The sequence below is a fragment of the Staurois parvus genome, unplaced genomic scaffold, assembly GCF_062004578.1.
Source record: "Staurois parvus isolate SC_StPar_1 unplaced genomic scaffold, SC_StPar_1.0 ptg002131l, whole genome shotgun sequence".
Classification (NCBI taxonomy): Eukaryota; Metazoa; Chordata; class Amphibia; order Anura; family Ranidae; genus Staurois; species Staurois parvus.
The window spans coordinates 4,655-10,000 of record NW_028319927.1 but is presented as its reverse complement, the minus strand read 5'-3'; positions in this window follow the sequence as shown (position 1 = coordinate 10,000).

Sequence of the window (5,346 nt, the reverse complement as noted above, 5' to 3'; positions counted from 1 at the left end):
GATTGGAAGAAATGACTGAGCCCTGGTCTCAAAGGAGTCGAGGACCCCGATCTATAGTAAAGCCCTGGTCTCAGAGAGGTTGAGGACCCCGATCTATAGTATAGCCCTGGTCTCATAGAGGTTGAGGACCCCGATCTATAGTATAGCCCTGGTCTCAAAGGGGTCAAGAACCACGATCTATAGTAAAGCCCTGGTCTCAGAGAGGTTGAGGACCCCGATCTATAGTATAGCCCTGGTCTCAAAGGAGTCGAGGACCCCGATCTATAGTAAAGCCCTGGTCTCAGAGAGGTTGAGGACCCCGATCTATAGTATAGCCCTGGTCTCAGAGAGGTTGAGGACCCCGATCTATAGTATAGCCCTGGTCTCATAGAGGTTGAGAACCCCGATCTATAGTATAGCCCTGGTCTCAAAGAGGCTGAGAATCCCGATCTATGGTATAGCCCTGGTCTCAAAGGGGTCAAGAACCACGATCTATAGTGTAGCCCTGGTCTCAGAGAGGCCAAGAACCCCGATCTATAGTATAGCCCTGGTCTCAGAGAGGTCGAGAAACCCGATCTATAGTATAGCCCTGGTCTCAAAGAGGTTGAGAATCCCGATCTATGGTATAGCCCTGGTCTCAAAGGGGTCAAGAACCACAATCTATAGTGTAGCCCTGGTCTCAAAGGGGTCGAGAACCCCGATCTATAGTATAGCCCTGGTCACAGAGAGGCCGAGAACCCCAATCTATAGTATAGCCCTGGTCTCAAAGAGGCTGAGAACCCCGATCTATAGTATATTCCTGGTCTCAAACAGGCTGAGAACCCCGATCTATAGTATAGCCCTGGTCTCAAAAGGGTTGAGAACCCCAATCTATAGTAAAGCCCTGGTCTCAGAGAGGTTGAGGACCCCGATCTATTGTAAAACCCTGGTCTCAGAGAGGTTGAGAACCCCGATCTATAGTATAGCCCTGCTCTGAGAGAGGCTGAGAACCCTGATCTATAGTAAAGCCCTGGTCTCAGAGAGGCTGAGAACCCCGGTCTATAGTATAGCCCTGGTCTAAAGAGGCTGAGAACCCCGATCTATAGTAAAGCCCTGGTCTCATAGAGGTTGAGGACCCCGATCTGTAGTATAGCCCTGGTCTCAGAGAGGCTGAGAACCCTGATCTATAGTATAGCCCTGGTCTCAGAGGCTGAGAACCCCGATCTATAGTATAGCCCTGGTCTCAGAGAGGTTGAGGACCCCGATCTATAGTATAGCCCTGGTCTCAGAGAGGTTGAGGACCCCGATCTATAGTATAGCCCTGGTCTCAGAGAGGTTGAGAACCCCGATCTATAGTATAGCCCTGGTCTCAAAAGGGTTGAGAACCCCGATCTATAGTAAAGCCCTGGTCTCAGAGAGGTTGAGGACCCCGATCTATTGTAAAGCCCTGGTCTCAGAGAGGTTGAGAACCCCGATCTATAGTATAGCCCTGCTTTGAGAGAGGCTGAGAACCCTGATCTATAGTAAAGCCCTGGTTGGGGCACGGCCGGGATTGGAAGAAATGACTGAGCCCTGGTCTCAAAGGAGTCGTGGACCCCGATCTATAGTAAAGCCCTGGTCTCAGAGAGGTCGAGAACCCTGATCTATAGTAGAGCCTTGGTCTCAGAGAGGTTGAGAACCCCGATCTATAGTATAGCCCTGGTCTCAAAGAGGTTGAGAACCCCGATCTATAGTATAGCCCTGGTCTCGAAGAGGTTGAGAATCCCGATCAATGGTATAGCCCTGGTCTCAAAGGGGTCAAGAACCACAATCTATAGTGTAGCCCTGGTCTCAGAGAGGCCGAGAACCCCGATCTATAGTATAGCCCTGGTCTCAGAGAGGTCGAGAACCCTGATCTATAGTAGAGCCTTGGTCTCAGAGAGGTCGAGAACCCCGATCTATAGTATAGCCCTGGTCTCAAAGAGGCTGAGAACCCCGATCTATAGTATAGCCCTGGTCTCAAAGAGGCTGAGAACCCCGATCTATAGTATAGCCCTGGTCTCAAAAGGGTTGAGAACCCCGATCTATAGTAAAGCCCTGGTCTCAGAGAGGTTGAGGACCCCGATCTATTGTAAAGCCCTGGTCTCAGAGAGGTTGAGAACCCCGATCTATAGTATAGCCCTGGTCTCAGAGAGGTCCAGAACCCCGATCTATAGTATAGCCCTGCTCTGAGAGAGGCTGAGAACCCTGATCTATAGTAAAGCCCTGGTTGGGGCACGGCAGGGATTGGAAGAAATGACTGAGCCCTGGTCTCAAAGGAGTCGAGGACCCCGATCTATAGTAAAGCCCTGGTCTCAGAGAGGTTGAGGACCCCGATCTATAGTATAGCCCTGGTCTCATAGAGGTTGAGAACCCGATCTATAGTATAGCCCTGGTCTCAAAGAGGTTGAGAATCCCGATCTATGGTATAGCCCTGGTCTCAAAGGGGTCAAGAACCACGATCTATAGTGTAGCCCTGGTCTCAGAGAGGCTGAGAACCCCGATCTATAGTATAGCCCTGGTCTCAGAGAGGTTGAGGACCCCGATCTATAGTAAAGCCCTGGTCTCAGAGAGGTTGAGAACCCCGATCTATAGTATAGCCCTGGTCTCAAAGAGGTTGAGAACCCCGATCTATAGTATAGCCCTGGTCTCAAAGAGGTTGAGAATCCCGATCTATGGTATAGCCCTGGTCTCAAAGGGGTCAAGAACCACAATCTATAGTGTAGCCCTGGTCTCAAAGGGGTCGAGAACCCCGATCTATAGTGTAGCCCTGGTCTCAAAGGGGTCAAGAACCACAATCTATAGTGTAGCCCTGGTCACAGAGAGGCCGAGAACCCCGATCTATAGTATAGCCCTGGTCTCAAAGAGGCTGAGAACCCCGATCTATAGTATATTCCTGGTCTCAAAGAGGCTGAGAACCCCGATCTATAGTATAGCCCTGGTCTCAAAAGGGTTGAGAACCCCGATCTATAGTAAAGCCCTGGTCTCAGAGAGGTTGAGGACCCCGATCTATTGTAAAACCCTGGTCTCAGAGAGGTTGAGAACCCCGATCTATAGTATAGCCCTGGTCTCAGAGAGGCTGAGAACCCTGATCTATAGTAAAGCCCTGGTCTCAGAGAGGCTGAGAACCCCGATCTATAGTATAGCCCTGGTCTAAAGAGGCTGAGAACCCCGATCTATAGTAAAGCCCTGGTTTCAGAGAGGCTGAGAACCCCGATCTATAGTATAGCCCTGGTCTCATAGAGGTTGAGGACCCCGATCTATAGTATAGCCCTGGTCTCAGAGAGGTTGAGGACCCCGATCTATAGTATAGCCCTGGTCTCAGAGAGGCTGAGAACCCTGATCTATAGTATAGCCCTGGTCTCAGAGGCTGAGAACCCCGATCTATAGTATAGCCCTGGTCTCAGAGAGGTTGAGGACCCCGATCTATAGTATAGCCCTGGTCTCAGAGAGGTTGAGGACCCCGATCTATAGTATAGCCCTGGTCTGAGAGGTTGAGGACCCCGATCTATAGTATAGCCCTGGTCTCAGAGAGGTTGAGAACCCCGATCTATAGTATAGCCCTTCCCTTTTCCCCCTACTGCATCATCAAAAGTCATGTAGAGAGGAGAGGGATGCCGCAGAGCCCCCACAGTGCCCCCAGCCTCCAAACATTTATTATATCGCTGCTTACTGATCCTTAGATGTGGCGGCTGCATTCAGGGTTTTTTTAGGCTTTCTTTCCCTTATTTTCTCCGGGTGATCCGGCCAGTAAGTCTGTTGTTTTTCAAAAGAACAAGCTCTCCTGCAGATGTAACAGTTGACAGAGATGACACAAACCATTTACCACTGACCGGGGGTAGGGGGGGGGGTGAGGGGGGGGAGTTGGCTTACAATGATCGGCTTTTGTTTATTTATATAAAACTTTTATCTTGAAAGGAACAAAAACGTACTGTAACGAATTATATAGTTTGCCTTTGTTAGTGTATCTAAATCTGCTAGTTCACCTAACACTCCCCTCCCCCCCCAGACTTACAATGCTGCTGCCCAAAGGTGCCCCCTGTGCTCCTTCCTCCAGAGTGGGGGCGCTCTAATACAGGAGGCGTGTTACAGGCAGATCTGTCATCCAGGAAGATTGGAAATCTGTGCCATAGTTGGGGTGCTCTGCAGTCGTGGTATCTGTAACTCGGGGTGCAGGGGGGCATACAGAGTCACCCATTGAGGTTAGTGGGGTTACGCCGCGACGCATCCATGCCTGTGATTGTGGCGCGACTGTGTGTCATTACAGGGTTAAATCAGGCGGTGAAGAAGCCTCCTCACTACCTGTCCTCTGAAAAGCAACCCAAATGAAGATCGTTCTTCAGAGGGCCCGGCACCCCACGCTCGGGGAATTCCAGGTTGTCTCCAGAACTAGCGTCCCCAGTCGAAGATTTCTCTTCATTTCCTGTCCCATAGAAAAGCAGGAAGTTAGAAAAATCCCTGGTTGTCACCAGAACTAGTGTCACCGCTCGAAGATTTCCCTTCACTTCCTGTCCCATTTCCAAAACAGGAAGTGATAGGAAATGTCTTCAAAGTGGGGGAATTCCTGGTTGTCACCAGAACCAGCGTCCCCAGTGGAAGGCTTTTCTTTACTTCCTGTCCCATAGCCAAAACAGGAAGTGAGAGGAAATGCCTCCAAAGTGGGGGAATTCCTGGTTGTCACCAGAAACAGAGTCCCAATGGAAGGCTTTTCTTCACTTCCTGTCCCATAGCCAAAACAGGAAGTGAGAGGAAATCCCCTCCAAAGAAAGGAAATCTCCAGTTGGCATCAGAACTAGTGTCCCCAGTCAAAGATTTCTCATTTCCTGTCCCATAGAAAAGCAGGAAGTGAGAAAATCCCTGGTTGTCACCAGAACTAGTGTCACCGCTCGAAGATTTCCCTTCACTTCCTGTCCCATAGCCAAAACAGGAAGTGAGAGGAAATGTCTCCAAAGTGGGGGAATTCTTGGTTGTCACCAGAACCAGCGTCCCCAGTGGAAGGCTTTTCTTTACTTCCTGTCCCATAGCCAAAACAGGAAGTGAGAGGAAATGCCTCCAAAGTGGGGGAATTCCTGGTTGTCACCAGAAACAGAGTCCCAATGGAAGGCTTTTCTTCACTTCCTGTCCCATAGCCAAAACAGGAAGTGAGAGGAAATCCCCTCCAAAGAAAGGAAATCTCCAGTTGGCATCAGAACTAGTGTCCCCAGTCGAAGATTTCTCTTCATTTCCTGTCCCATAGAAAAACAGGAAGTGAGAAAAATCCCTGGTTGTCACCAGAACTAGTGTCACCGCTCCAAGATTTCCCTTCACTTCCTGTCCCATTTCCAAAACAGGAAGTGAGAGGAAATGCCTCCAAAGTGGGGGAATTCCTGG